General features: G+C 38.8%; 1 non-coding gene across 1 annotated transcript; it reads right to left on the minus strand.

Moving 5' to 3' along the window:
* Positions 1-3,651: 3,651 nt before the first annotated feature.
* LOC112711166 (small nucleolar RNA R71) lies at positions 3,652-3,755 on the minus strand. Its single transcript, XR_003157314.1, has one exon. It is a non-coding gene; the product is annotated as a small nucleolar RNA R71 (small nucleolar RNA).
* Positions 3,756-16,156: the final 12,401 nt, after the last annotated feature.

A 16,156-nucleotide genomic window follows, 5' to 3' on the forward strand; every position in this document is an offset into this window, starting at 1 on the left:
AGCGGATAATTTATACGCTTTTTGGCAATATTTTTAGGTAGTTTTTAGTAGGATCTAGCTACTTTTAGGGATGTTTTTATTAGTTTTTATGCAAAATTTACATTTCTTGACTTTACTATGAGTTTTTGTGTTTTTCTGTGATTTCAGGTATTTTCTGGCTGAAATTGAGGGACCTGAGCAAAAATCTGATAGGAGGCTGACAAAGGACTGCTGATGCTGTTAGATTCTGACCTCCCTGCACTCGAAATAGATTTTATGGAGCTACTAAACTTCAAATAGAGCGCTCTCAACTGCGTTGGAAAGAAGAAATCCAGGGCTTTCCAGCAATATATAATAGTCCACACTTTATTCGAGTTAAGATGATGCAAACTGGCGTTCAACGCTAGTTTCATGCTGCATTCTGGAGTAAAACGCCAGAAACACGTCACAAACCAGAGTTAAACGCCAAAACACGTTACAACTTGGCGTTTAACCCCAAGAGAAGCCTCTGCACGTATAAAGCTCAAGCTCAACCCAAGCACACACCAAAGTGGGCCTCGGAAGTGAATTTCTGCACTAAGACTTATTTCTGTAAACCCTAGTAACTAGTTTAGTATAAATAGAACTTTTTATTATTGTATTGAGTGTCTTTTAACCACGTCTTGGTTATTCTGGTTCCCTCTCCGGGGCTGAAGCCAATGAACACCATTATCACTTATGTATTTTCAAAGGTGGAGTTTCTACATACCATAGATTAAGGTGTGGAGCACTGCTGTTCCTCAAGTATTAATGTAATTATTATCGTTCTTCTATTCAATTCAAGCTTATTCTTATTCTAAGATATTTCTCGAACTTCAACCTGATGGATGTGATGATCCGTGATACTCATCATCATCCGTTCTTATGAACGCGTGCCTGACAACCACTTCCGTTCTACAAGCGAAAGCTAGAGTGAATATCTCTTGGATTCCTTAATCAGAATCTTTGTGGTATAAGCTAGAATCCATTTGCAGCATTCTTGAGAATCCAGAAAGTCTAAACCTTGTATGTGGTATTCCGAGTAGGATTCAGGGATTGAATGACTGTGATGAGCTTTAAAATCGCGATTGTTGGGCGTAGTGACAGATGCAAAAGAATCACTGGATTCTATTCCGACATGATCGAGAACCGACAGATGATTAACCGTGTTGTGACAGAGCATTTGGACCATTTTCACTGAGAGGATGGGAAGTAGCCATTGACAACGGTGACTCCCTACATACAGCTTGCCATGGAAAGGAGTAAGAATGATTGGATGAAAGCAGTAGGAAAGCAAAGATTCAGAAGGAACACAGCATCTTCATGCACTTATCTGAAATTTCCACCAATGATTTACATAAGTATCTCTATCTCTATTTTATGCTTTATTTATCTTCATATTCGAAAACCATTATAACCATTTGAATCCGCCTAACTGAGATTTACAAGATGACCATAGCTTGCTTCATACCAACAATCTCCATGGGATCGACCCTTACTCACGTAAGGTATTACTTGGACGACCCAGTGCACTTGCTGGTTAGTTGTGCGAAGTTGTGACAAAGTGTGATTCACGTTTGAGAGCTCCAAGTCTATTGGCGCCATTGTTGATGATCACAATTTCGTGCACCAAGTTTTTGGCGCCGTTGTCGGGGTTGTTTGAGTTTGGACAACTGATGGTTCATCTTGTTGCTCAGATTAGGTAATTTTCTTTTCAAAAAGCTTTCAAAAAATTTTCAAAAATTTTTTTCTTTGTTTTCGTTTTTAAAAAAAAATAATTTTCGAAAAATACAAAAAATTAATAAAATCATAAAAACAAAAAATATTTTGTGTTTCTTGTTTGGGTCTAGTGTCAATTTTTAAGTTTGGTGTCAATTGCATATTTTTAAAATTTGTGCATTTTTCGAAAAACTCATGCATGGTGTTCTTCATGATCTTCAAGTTGTTCTTGATAAGTCTTCTTGTTTGATCTTCATATTTTCTTGTTTTGTGTCTTTTGTTATTTTTCATATACATTTTTGCATTCATAGTGTCTAAGCATTGAAAATTTCTAAGTTTAGTGTCTTGCATGTGTTTCTTTTCTTGAAAATTTTTCAAAAATAAATTCTTGATGTTCATCATGATCTTCAAAGGGTTCTTGGTATTCATCTTGACATTCATAGTGTTTTTGCATGCATCTTGTGTTTTGATTCATAATTTTCATGTTGTGAGTCATTTTTTGTGTTTCTCTCTCATCATTAAAAATTCAAAAATAAAAAATATTTTTTCCTTATTTTACTCAAAAATTCAAAATTTTTGGGTTGACTTAGTCAAAAAAATTTTAAAATTAGTTGTTTCTTGTTAGTCAAGTCAAGATTTCAATTTTAAAAATCTTATCTTTCAAAACTTTATCAAAAATCAAATCTTTTTCATTTTTCTTTTATATTTTTGAAATTTTTTTTTAAAAAAAAGTGATTTCAAAATCTTTTTCTTAATTTCATTTCAAAATTTTGAAAACTTTACTAACAATTAATGTGATTGATTTAAAAATTTGAAGTTTGTTACTTTCTTGTTAAGAAATGTTCAATTTTTAAATTCTAGAATCATATCTTTTAGTTTCTTGTTAGTCAAGTAATCAATTTTAATTTTAAAAATCAAATCTTTTCCAAAATATCTTTTTCAATCATATCTTTTCAAAATATATTTTTCAAATTATATCTTTTTCAAAATCTTTCCCAACTTCTTATCTTTTCAAAATTGATTTTCAAATCTTTTTCAACTAACTAATCGACTTTTTGTTTGTTTCTTATCTTTTTCAAAACCACCTAACCACTTTTGTCTCTCTAATTTTTGAAAATTCCTTCCTCTTTTTCAAAATTATTTTTAATTAACTAATTGTTTCAAATTTTAATTTTATTTCTTCTCTTAATTTTCGAAATTCTCTCCCTCTCATCTCATTCTATTTATTTATTCATTTACTAACTCTTCTCTTCATCTAAAAATTTGAACCCTCTCTTCTCCTCTATGTTCGATTTTTTTCATCCTTCTTCTATTCTTTTCTTCTTCTACTCACATAAAGGAATCTCTATACTGTGACATAGAGGATTCCTCTTTCTTTTCTGTTTTCTTCTTTTTTATATGAGCAGGAGCAAGAACAACAACATTCTTGTTGAAGCAGATCTTGAACCTGAAAGGACTCTGAAGAAGAAGCTAAGAGAAGCTAAAGCACAACAATTCAGAGAAAACCTTACAGAGAATCTCAAAAAAGAAGACATGGCCGAACCCAATAACAATGGTGGAGGTGCAAGGAGGATGCTTGGTGATTATACTACACCTACTTCCAATTTTTATGGAAGAAGCATCTCAATTCCTGCCATTGGAACAAACAATTTTGAGCTGAAGCCTCAACCAGTTGCTCTAATGCAACAGAACTGCAAGTTCCATGGACTTCCATCAGAAGATCCCTATCAGTTTTTAACTGAATTCTTGCAGATCTGTGAGACTGTTAAGACTAATGGAGTAGATCCTGAAGTCTACAGGCTCATGCTTTTTCCTTTTGCTGTAAGAGACAGAGCTAGAACATGGTTGGACTCACAACCTAAAGATAGCTTGGACTCTTGGGATAAGCTGGTCACGGCCTTCTTGGCCAAGTTCTTTCCTCCTCAAAAGCTGAGCAAGCTTAGAGTGGATGTTTAGACCTTCAAGCAAAAAGATGGTGAATCCCTCTATGAAGCTTGGGAAAGATACAAGTAGTTGACCAAAAAGTGTCCTTCTGGCATGCTTTCAGAGTGGACCATTTTAGATATATTCTATGATGGTCTATCTGAGCTTTCTAAGATGTCACTGGACCATTCTGCAGGTGGATCCATTCACCTAAAGAAAATGCCGGCAGAAGCTCAAGAACTCATTGACATGGTTGCAAATAACCAATTTATGTACACCTCTGAGAGAAATCCTGTGAGTAATGGGGCGCCTCAGAAGAGGGGAGTTCTTGAAATTGATGCTATGAATGCCATATTAGCTCAGAACAAAATGTTGACTCAGCAAGTCAATATGATTTCTCAGAGTCTGAATGGATGGCAAAATGCATCCAACAGTACTAAAGAGGCATCTTCTGAAGAAGAAGCTTATGATCCTGAGAACCCTGCAATGGCAGAGGTGAATTACATGGGTGAACCCTATGGAAACACCTATAATTCCTCATGGAAAAATCATCCAAATTTCTCATGGAATGATCAACAAAAGCCTCAACAAGGCTTTCGTAATGGTGGAAGAAACAGGTTTAGCAATAGCAAGCCTTTTCCATCATCTTCTCAGCAACAGACAGAGAATTTTGAGCAGAGCTCCTCTAGCTTAGCAAACATAGTCTCTGATCTATCTAAGGCCACTTTAAGTTTCATGAGTGAAACAAGGTCCTCCATTAGAAATTTGGAGGCACAAGTGGGTCAGCTGAGTAAGAAAATCACTGAAACTCCTCATAGTGCTCTCCCAAGCAATACAGAAGAGAATCCAAAAAGAGAGTGCAAGGCCATTGATATAATCAAAATGGCCGAATCCAAGGAGGAAGGGGAGGATGTGAATCCCAATGAGGAATACCTCATGGGACGTCTTCTAGACAGAAAGGAGTTCCCTATTGAGGACCTAAAGGAATATGAGGCTCATATAGAGACCATAGAGATTCCATTGAACTTCCTTTTGCCATTCATGAGCTCTGAGAACTATTCTTCCTCTGAAGAGGATGAAGATGTAACTGAAGAGCAAGTTGCTCAATATCTAGGAGCTATCATGAAGCTGAATGCCAAGTTGTTTGGTAATGAGACTTAGAAAGATGAACTTCCTTGCTCATTAGTGAACTAGATACATGGGTTCAGCAAACTCTACCTCAAAAGAAACAAGATTCTGGTAAATTCTTAATATCCTGTACCATAGGCACCATGACCTTTGAGAAGGCTCTATGTGACCTGGGGTCAGGTATAAATCTTATGCCACTCTCTGTAATAAAAAAGCTGGGGATCTTTGAGGTACAAGCTGCAAGAATCTCATTAGAGATGGTAGACAAGTCAATAAAACAAGCTTATGGATTGGTAGAGGACGTGTTAGTGAAGGTTAAACGCCTTTACATCCCTACTGATTTCATAATCTTAGACACTGGAAAGGATGAGAATGAATCTATCATTCTTGGAAGACCCTTCCTAGACACAGCAGGAGCTGTGATTGATGTTGACAGAGGAGAGCTAGTCCTTCAATTGAATGGGGACTACCTTGTGTTTAAAGCTCAAGGATCTTCCTCTGCAACCATAGAGAGGAAGCATAAAAAGCTTCTCTCAATACAGAGTCAAACAAAGCCCTAACAGTCAAACTCTAAGTTTGGTGTTGGGAGGCCACAACCAAACTCTAAGTTTGGTGTTGAACCCCCACAACCAAACTCTAAGTTTGGTGTTGGGAGGTCCCAACAATGCTCTGATGATCTGTGAAGCTCCATGAGAGCTTACTGTCAAGCTATTGACATTAAAGAAGTGCTCAGTCTGGCGTTTAAACGCCAGGATTACACCCTGAGGAGAGCTGGCATTAAACGCCAGAAAGAAGCATGGAAGTGGCGTTCAACGCCAGAAACATGCTGCAGATTGGCGTTGAACGCCCAAAACAAGCATGGAAGTGGCGTTTAACACCAGAAACATGCTGCAGTCTGGCGTTAAACACTAGGATTGCATGCAGATGACATTTTACACACCTAAAGGGTGCAGGATGAGAAATCATTGACACCTCAGGATTTGTGGACCCCACAGGATCCCCACCTACCTTCTCCCTCTCTCTCACATATTTTCATAACACTCTTCCCCAAACATCATTCACCAATCACCTCAATCACTCTTCCACATACACCCCAACTACCTTCAAATTCAAAATCTCTTTCCCACCCAAACCCACCCTACATGACCGAACCCTAACCCCTCTCCCTCCACTATATAAACCCCTCCATCCTTCTTCATTTTCACACATCACTACCCTCTCTTCTCCCCCTTGGCGGAAACCTACACCACTCTCCCTCTCCTCTATCTCTTCTTCTTCATCATCTATTCTTTCTTCTTTTGCTCGAGGACGAGCAACATTCTAAGTTTGGTGTGGTAAAAGCATAGCTTTTTTGTTTTTCCATTATCATTGATGGCACCTAAGGCCGGAGGAACCTCTAGAAAGAGGAAGGGGAAGACAAAAGCTTCCACCTCCGAGTCATGGGAGATGGAGAAATTCATCTCAAAATCCCATCAAGACCACTTCTATGAAGTTGTGGCCAAGAAGAAGGTGATCCCTGAGGTCCCTTTCATGCTCAAGAAAAATGAGTATCCGGAGATCCGACATGAGACCAAAGAAGAGGTTGGAAAGTTCTTACCAACCTCATTCAACAAGTTAGAATCTTAATGGTTCAAGAGTTCTATGCCAATTCATGGATTACTAGGAACCATGATCAAAGTATGAACCCGAATCCAAAGAATTATCTTACAATGGTTCGGGGAAAATGCTTAGATTTCAGTCCGGAAAATGTAAGGTTGGCATTCAACTTGTCTATGATGCAAGAAGATGCACGCCCCTACACTAGAAGGGTCAACTTTGATCAAAGGTTGGACCAAGTCCTCATGGACATATGTGTGGAAGGAGCTCAATGGAAAAGAGACTCAAAAGGCAAGCCAGTTCAATTGAGAAGACTGGACCTTAAGCCTGTGGCTAGAGGATGGTTGGAGTTCATCCATGCTCCATCATCCCCACTAGCAACCGATCCAAAGTAACTATGGATCGAGCCATCATGATCCATAGCATCATGATTAGAGAGAAAGTAGAAGTTCATGAAGTCATCTCTCTAGAACTCTACAAAGTAGCTAAAAAGCCCTCCACCTTGGCAAGGCCAGCTTTTCCTCATCTCATTTTCCATCTATGCTACTTAGCTGGAGTTGTCATAGAAGGAGACATCCTCATTGAAGAGGACAAGCCCATCACTAAGAAGAGGATGGATCAAACAAGAGAGCCTGTTCATGGATCTCAAGAGACGCATGAGGAAGCTCATCATCAAGAAATCCCTGAGATGCCTCAAGGGATGCATTTTCCTCCAAACAACTATTGGGAACAATTCAACACTTCTCTAGAAGGATTGAGTTATGACATGAACCAATTAAGGGGGGAACACCAAAGGCAAGGAAGAGACATAGAGGATCTCAAGAACACCATTGGTCCTTCAAGGAGAAGGCGCCATCATCACTAAGGTGGACTCACTCCTTAACTTCCTTGTTCTTATCTCTCTGTTTTTCGGTTTTTAAGCTTCATGTTTGTCTATGTTTGTGTCTTTATTACATGATCATTAGTGTCTAGTAACTATGTCTTAAGGCTATGAATAATTCCATGAATCTTTCACCTTTCTTAAATGAAAAATGTTTTTAATACAAAAGAACAAGAAGTACATGAGTTTCGAATTTATCCTTGAAATTAGTTTAATTATATTGATGTGGTGACAATACTTTTTGTTTTCTGAATGAATGCTTGAACAGTGCATATTTTTTATCTTGTTGTTTATTGATAATTTAAAAAATCCTAAAATTGATTCTTGAAGCAAGAAAAAGCAGTGAATATCAAAAGCTTGTGAAAAAAAAGTGGCAAAAAAAAATATAAAAGAAAAAGAAAAAGCAAGCAGAAAAAGCCAATAGCCCTTAAAACCAAAAGGCAAGGGTAAAAAGGATCCAAGGCTTTGAGCATCAATGGATAGGAGGGCCCAAGGAAATAAATCCAGGCCTAAGTGGCTAAATCAAGCTGTCCATAACCATGTGCTTGTGGCATGCAGGTCCAAGTGAAAAGCTTGAGACTGAGTGGTTAAAGTCGTGATCCAAAGCGAAAAGAGTGTGCTTAAGAGCTCTAGACACCTCTAATTGGGGACTTTAGCAAAGCTGAGTCACAATCTGAAAAGGTTCACCCAGTCATATGTCTGTGGCATTTATGTATCCGGTGGTAATACTGGAAAATAGAGTGCTTAGGGCCACGGCCAAGACTCATAAAAGTAGCTGTGTTCAAGAATCAACATACTTAACTAGGAGAATCAATAACACTATCTGAACTTTGAGTTCCTATGAATGCCAATCATTCTAAACTTCAAAGGATAAAGTGAGATGCCAAAACTATTCAGAAGCAAAAAGCTACAAGTCCCGCTCATCTAATTAGAACTAATATTCATTGATAATTTGGGATTTATAGTATATTCTCTTCTTTTTATCCTATTTGATTTTCAGTTGCTTGGGGACAAGCAACAATTTAAGTTTGGTGTTGTGATGAGCGGATAATTTATACGCTTTTTGGCATTGTTTTTAGGTAGTTTTTAGTAGGATCTAGCTATTTTTAGGGATGTTTTTATTAGTTTTTATGCAAAATTCACATTTTTGAACTTTACTATGAGTTTGTGTATTTTTCTGTGATTTCAGATATTTTCTAGCTGAAATTGAGGGACCTGAGCAAAAATCTGATAGGAGGCTGACAAAGAACTGCTGATGCTGTTAGATTCTGACCTCCCTGCACTCAAAATGGATTTTCTGGAGCTACAAAATTTAAAATGGCACGCTCTCAACTGCGTTCGAAAGTAGACATCCAGGGCTTTCTAGCAATATATAATAGTTCACACTTTATTCGAGTTAAGACGACGCAAACTGGCGTTCAACGCCAGTTCTATGCTGTATTCTAGAGTAAAACGCCAGAAACACGTCACAAACCAGAGTTAAACGCCAAAAACACGTTACAACTTGGCGTTTAACCCCAAGAGAAGCCTCTGCATATGTAAAGCTCAAGCTCAGTCTAAGCACACACCAAAGTGGGCCTCAGAAGTGGATTTCTGCACTAAGACTTATTTCTGTAAACCCTAGTAACTAGTTTAGTATAAATAGAACTTTTTACTATTGTATTGAGTGTCTTTTGACCACGTCTTGGTTATTCTGGTTCCCTCTCCGGGGCCGAAGCCAATGAACACCATTATCACTTATGTATTTTCAACGGTGAAGTTTCTACACACTATAGATTAAAGTGTGGAGCTCTGCTGTTCCTCGAGTATTAATGCAATTATTATTGTTCTTCTATTCAATTCAAGCTTATTCTTATTCTAAGATATTACTCATACTTCAACCTGATGGATGTGATGATCCGTGACACTCATCATCATCTGTCCTTATGAACGCGTGCCTAACAACCACTTCCGTTCTACAAGCGAAAGCTAGAGTGAATATCTCTTGGATTCCTTAATCAGAATCTTCGTGGTATAAGCTAGAATTCATTGCCAGCATTCTTAAGAATCTAAAAAGTCTAAACCTTGTCTGTGGTATTCCGAGTAGGATTCAGGGATTAAATGACTGTGATGAGCTTCAAACTCGCGATTGTTAGGTGTAGTGACAGATGCAAAAGAATAACTGGATTCTATTCCGACATGATCGAGAACCGACAGATGATTAGCCGTGCTGTGACAGAGCATTTTGATCATTTTCACTGAGAGGATGGTGGTGCACGAAATTGCAATCATACTTTTTGCAATCCGCACAACTAACCAGCAAGTGCACTGGGTCGTCCAAGTAATACCTTACGTGAGTAAGGGTCGAATCCCACGGAGATTGTTGGATTGAAGCAAGCTATGTTTATTTTATTAATCTTAGTCAGGATACCAATAGGGTTCTTTAGCCTCGTATAAAGTAAAAAGGGCATAAAATAAATAGTTGTTACTTTAATAATGGAGAATATGTTGGAGTTTTGGAGATGCTTTGTCCTCTGAATTTCAACTTTTCCATGAAATCCTTTTCCCACACGCAAGGTTCCTTCCATGGCAAGCTCTATGTAGGGTGTCACCATTGTCAATGGCTACTTCCCATCCTCTCAGTGAAAATGGTCCAAATGCTCTGTCACAGCACGGCTAATCATCTGTCGGTTCTCAATCAGGTTGGAATAGAATCCATTTATTCTTTTGCGTCTGTCACTAACGCCCAGCCTTCAGGAGTTTGAAGCTCGTCACAGTCATTCAATCCCAGAATCCTACTCGGAATACCACAGACAAGGTTTAGACTTTCCGGATTCTCATGAATGCCGCCATCAATCCGGCTTGTACCACGAAGATTCTGATTAAGGAATCTAAGAGATACTCATTCAATCTGAAGTAGAACGGAGGTGGTTGTCAGGCACACGTTCATGGATTGAGGAAGGTGATGAGTGTCACGGATCATCACCTTCTCCATAATTAAGCACGAATGAACATCTTAGATAAGAACACGCGTGTTTGAATGGAAAACAAAAGTAATTGCATTAATTCATCGAGACGCTGCAGAGCTCCTCACCCCCAATAATGGAGTTTAGAGACTCATGCTGCCAAAGAGTGTATAATTCAGATCTGAAAATGTCATGAGGTGCAGAGTTAATCTCTAAAAGTTGTTTAAATAGTAAACTAGTAACCTAGGTTTACAAAAAATGAGTAAATTATGATAGATGGTGCAGAAATCCACTTCTGGGGCCCACTTGGTGTGTGCTGGGGCTGAGACTTAAGCTTCTCACGTGCCTGGGGCTGTTTTGGGCGTTCAACGCCAGGTTGTAACCTGTTTCTGGTGTTGAACTCCAGCTTGTAACCTGTTTCTGGCGCTGGATGCCAGGCAGCAGCATGATACTGGCGTTGAATGCCAGTTTACATCGTCTATATTCGTGCAAAGTATGGACTATTATATATTGTTGGAAAGCCCTGGATGTCTAATTTCCAACGCCGTTAAGAGCGCGCCAATTGGACTTCTGTAGCTCCAGAAAATCCATTTCGAGTACAGGGAGGTCAGGATCCAATAGCATCAGCAGTCCTTTTTCAGCCTAACTCAGATTTTTGCTCAGCTCCCTCAATTTCAGCCAGAAAATACTTGAAATCATAGAAAAACACACAAACTCATAGTAAAGTCCAGAAATATGATTTTTGCCTAAAAACTAATAATATTCTACTAAAAACTAATTAAAACATACTAAAATCTACATGAAATTACCCCCCAAAAGCGTATAAAATATCCGCTCATCACAACACCAAACTTAAACTGTTGCTTGTCCTCAAGCAACTAGATAAATAAAATAGGATAAAAAGAAATTAAGAAGTAATAATATTTCAGAGTTTTTGAGTGGAGCTCAGATTCTTATTAGATGAGCGGGGCTTGTAGCTTTTTGTTTCTGAACAGTTTTGGCATCTCCCTTTATCTTTGAAATTCAGAATGATTGGCATCCATAGGAACTCAGAATTTAGATAGTATTATTGATTCTCCTAGTGTAGTATGTTGATTCTTGAACACAGTTACTTTATGAGTCTTGGTCGGGGCCCTAAGCACTTTGTTTTCCAGTATTACCACCGGATACATAAATGCCACAGACACATGACTGGGTGAACCTTTTTCAGATTGTGACTCAGCTTTGCTAAAGTCCCCAGTTAGAGGTATCCAGAGCTCTTAAGCACACTCTTTTTGCTTTGGATCATGACTTTAACCACTCAGTCTCATGTTATTCACTTGGACCTGCATGCCACAAGCATATGGTTAGGGACAGCTTGATTTAGCCGTTTAGGCCTGGAACTATTTCCTTGGGCCCTCCTATCCACTGATGCTCAAAGCCTTGGATTCTTTTCACCCTTGCCTTTTGGTTTTAAGGGCTGTTGGCTCTTATTCCTTTTCTTGATCCAATGATTCCTTGTAAAAAAATTTTTCACTGCTTTTTCTTGCTTCAAGAATCAAATTCATGATTTTTCAGATCATCAATAATATTTTTCGTGTTCCTCATTCTTTCAGGAGCCAATATTCATAAAATTCAAGATAAAAATTATGCACTATTCAAGCATTCATTCAGAGGACAAAAAGTATTGCCACCACATATAGTTAATTATAATTTTTATTAGGAACTCGAAAAAAATAAATTACTTCTTTATTCTAATTATCTACTATTTTATTGATGTCTGATGATGATGAGAAAAATAAATTATAACTTAATTGGGAATAAAACCAGAATAGATATACTAATTACTACTACTACTACTACTATATATCTCCTAAGGTAAATTTCTATAATAACACTATCACAGAGTTAAAGCTAAAATTAGAACTCAACAACCTGTGTTTTGAGAAGTAGATGTTCCTCTGATATGTGGGGTGCTTGGTCCTTCAAGGATTAATTTCTGGCGCTTCAGCTCCCTTAAATCACGCCCTTGCTCTTCTTGCTCCTTAAGCAGTTTGCAAAGCATGCTACTTTGATTGTTCTGTTCTTCCTTTATTTGGTTCATAGCTTCTTGCAATTTGGAAATAGATGCCTCAAGATGTTCCCAATATTCGAATTGAGGAAGTTCTGGGAGGACTTCCTGTGCTCTCCTCTTGATTGGATCATCCTGCAGCTGTTGTCTGTCCATTAATATTCTAGTGATTGGCCTCTCAACTGAGATATACTCTGTTATTCCCATCTTCACTCTGGCATCTCTACAGAGCATAGAAATTAAGCTTGGATATGCCAATCTGGCATCCTTGGAATTCCTGTTTGCTATTTTGTATAGTTCACACGAGATCAGTTGATGGACTTCTACTTCTTTTCTCAACATGATGCAGGGAATCATCACTACTCTTTTAATAGTAACTTCAGAACGGTTGCTGGTGGGCAATATAGAACGCCCAATGAAATCCAGCCAGCCTCTGGCTACTGGTTTGAGATCTTCTCTTTTGAGTTGATTTGGGATGCCAGTCGTGCTGGTGGTCCACCTGGCTTCAGGGATGCATATATCCTCTAGAATCTTGTCCAAGCCTTTATTTACCCTCATCATTCTCCTATTAAAGGAGTCTGGGTCATCTTTCAGTTGAGGAAGCTTAAAAATCTCCCGGATTTTGTCAGGATGGGTATGAACAATCTTTCCTCTGACTAAGGTCCGATGGTCATAGAGAGCAGCTCCAATTATTCTTTGCCTGTCTGTCTGCCATAAATTAGCATAGAACTCCTGAAACCATGTTCCTTCCCACTTTCATTTCAGGATTAGCTAGGATTTCCCAGTTCCTGTTTCGAATTTGTTCTTGGATCTCCGGATATTCATCTTCTTTCAGATCGAACTTGACTTCCGAGATCACTGATCTGAGACTCATTATTTTGTAGTAATGGTCTGAATGTTCTTTAGTTAAGAACTTCCCTTGATTCCAAAGTGGCTTTGGAATATTCTCTTTCTTGCCTTTTGGGTTGGGTTGTTTTCCTTTAGGGGCCATGATCAAAGTGAGTATGTTTTGGTGATCACGGATAAGCACACCAAACTTAGAGGTTTGCTTGTCCTCAAGCAAAAGAAGAGAGAGAAGAGGGATAGGAGGAGAGCAAGTGTGGAATGGTGGATGATGAGAGGGGCGCCGAAAGTGAATATAAAGGGAGGGGGTGGGTATTCGAAAATAAGAAAAAGATATAAGATAAGAGATGATTTATAAAAGATAAATATGATAAGAAAAGGATATAATTTAAAAAGATATGAAATGAATCTGAATTTTTAATTTGAAAAAGATTTTAAAAGATAATTAAATTTTGAAAAACTTAAAAAAAAGAGTTGGATTGGATTGGAAATCATCTGTCTTTATGGATGAAGATGCATGTAAAATCTTTGAAAAAGGGATTTCAGAAATTAGGGATTTTAGAAATTAGGATTAAAATTTTTGGAATTGAAGGATGATATTTGGAAACATGTTTATGCAAGAAATCATGAATTGAAACATAAAAATTAGAAAATTTTTTAAGAAAAACGAATTTTACCTCCTCCCCACCATCCTGGCGTTAAACGCCCAAACGCTGCATGTTTTGACGTTTAACGCCCAATTGCTGCTTCTCCTGGGCGTTCAATGCCCAGCTGTTGCTTCTTTCTGGCGTTTAACGCCAGGAAGTCCTTTGTCACTGGGCATTTTTCTGAACGCCCAGAAGGTTGTCAATCTGGCGTTAAACGCCTAGAAGGTGCTTCTTTCTGGCGTTCAACGCCCAGAAGATGCTCCTTTCTGGCGTTTAACGCCCAGATGGCTGCCCTTACTGGTGTTGAACGCCCAGTGGGTGCTTCTTTTGGGCGTTCAACGCCCAAAACGTTTCTTACTGGCTTTTTCACGCCAGTGAGCTTCCAAATTTCCCTGTAACTCTGTGAATTCAATCAATTGCTATTTTACCTTTTGGAGATACTTCGACATATACCTGTAAAGATCAATTAATTAATCAAAACGAATAAAATTAAATTTTGCGATTGGCTGGGTTGCCTCCCATCAAGCGCTTCTTTAATGTCATTAGCTGGACTATTACTGAGCTTTAATTAAGTCTCAGTTTTGAGCATTCTTTCTCAAAATTGCTTTCAAGATAATGTTTAACTCTCTGTCCATTAACAATGAACATTTTGTTAGAGTCATTATCCTGAAGCTCTACGTATCCATATGGTGATACACTTGTAATTACATATGGACCTCTCCACCGGGATTTTAATTTCCCGGGGAATAATTTGAGCCTAGAATTAAATAGCAGAACTTTCTGCCCCGGCTCAAAGACTCTGGATGACAATTTCTTATCATGCCATCTTTTTGCTTTCTCTTTATAAATTTTTGCATTCTCGAAAGCATTGAGTCTAAATTCCTCTAGCTCATTTAACTGAAGCAATCGTTTTTCTCCAGCTAACTTGGCATCAAGGTTCAGGAATCTGGTTGCCCAGTAGGTCTTATGTTCCAGTTCCACTGGCAAGTGACATGCCTTTCCATACACAAGCTGGTATGGAGAGGTCCCTATAGGGGTCTTGAATGCGGTTCTGTATGCCCACAGAGCATCATCCAAGCTTCTTGCCCAATCCCTTCTACGGTTAATTACAGTCCGTTCTAGGATTCTTTTAAGTTCTCTATTGGAGACTTCAGCTTGCCCATTTGTCTGTGGATGATATGGAGTGGCTACCTTGTGGCTAGCTCCATAACGCACCAAAGCAAAGTAAAGCTGTTTATTGCAGAAATGAGTGCCCCCATCACTAATTAATACTCTAGGGGTACCAAATCTGCTGAAGATGTGTTTCTGGAGGAATTTTAACACTGTTTTAGTGTCATTAGTAGGTGTTGCAATAGCTTCCACCCATTTGGATACATAATCCACTGCCACCAGAATATAAGTGTTTGAGTATGATGGTGGGAAAGGTCCCATGAAGTCAATGCCCCATACATCAAACAACTCAATCTCCAAGATCCCATATTGAGGTATGGCATAACTGTGAGGCAGATTGCCAGATCTTTGGCAGCTATCACAATTAAGCACAAACGCTCGGGAATCTTTATAGAGAGTAGGCCAGTAGAAGCCACATTGGAGGACTCTTGTGGCTGTTCGCTCACTTCCAAAATGTCCTCCATAATGTGATCCATGGCAATGCCATAGGATTCTCTGTGCTTCTTCTTTAGGCACACATCTACGGATTACTCCGTCTGCATATCTCTTGAAGAGATATGGTTCATCCCAAAGATAGTACTTTGCATCTGTGATCAACTTCTTTGATTGCTGCCTACTATACTCTTTGGGTATGAATCTTACTGCCTTGTAGTTTGCAATGTCTGCAAACCATGGCACTTCCTGGATGGCAAAGAGTTGCTCATCCGGGAAGGTCTCAGAGATCTCAGTGAGAGGGAGGGACGCCCCTTCTACTGGTTCTATTCGGGACAGGTGATCTGCTACTTGGTTTTCTGTCCCTTTTCTGTCTCTTATTTCTATATCAAACTCTTGCAGAAGCAACACCCATCTGATGAGTCTGGGTTTTGAATCCTGCTTTGTGAGTAGATATTTAAGAGCAGCATGATCAGTGTACACAATCACTTTTGATCCTACCAAATAGGATCTGAACTTGTCAATGGCGTAAACCACTGCGAGCAGCTCTTTTTCTGTGGTTGTGTAATTCTTCTGTGCGTCATTTAAAACACGACTGGCATAGTAAATGACGTGCAGAAGCTTGTCATGCCTCTGTCCCAATACTGCACCAATGGCATGGTCATTGGCATCACACATCAATTCAAGTGGTGATGTCCAGTCTGGTGCAGAGATGACTGGTGCTGTGACCAGCTTAGCTTTCAGGGTCTCAAACGCCTGCAGACACTCCTTATCAAAGATAAATGGCGTGTCAGCAGCTAGTAGATTGCTCAGAAGTTTGGCAATT

This window comes from Arachis hypogaea, chromosome 1, assembly GCF_003086295.3.
Source record: "Arachis hypogaea cultivar Tifrunner chromosome 1, arahy.Tifrunner.gnm2.J5K5, whole genome shotgun sequence".
In the NCBI taxonomy this organism is placed as follows: domain Eukaryota; kingdom Viridiplantae; phylum Streptophyta; class Magnoliopsida; order Fabales; family Fabaceae; genus Arachis; species Arachis hypogaea.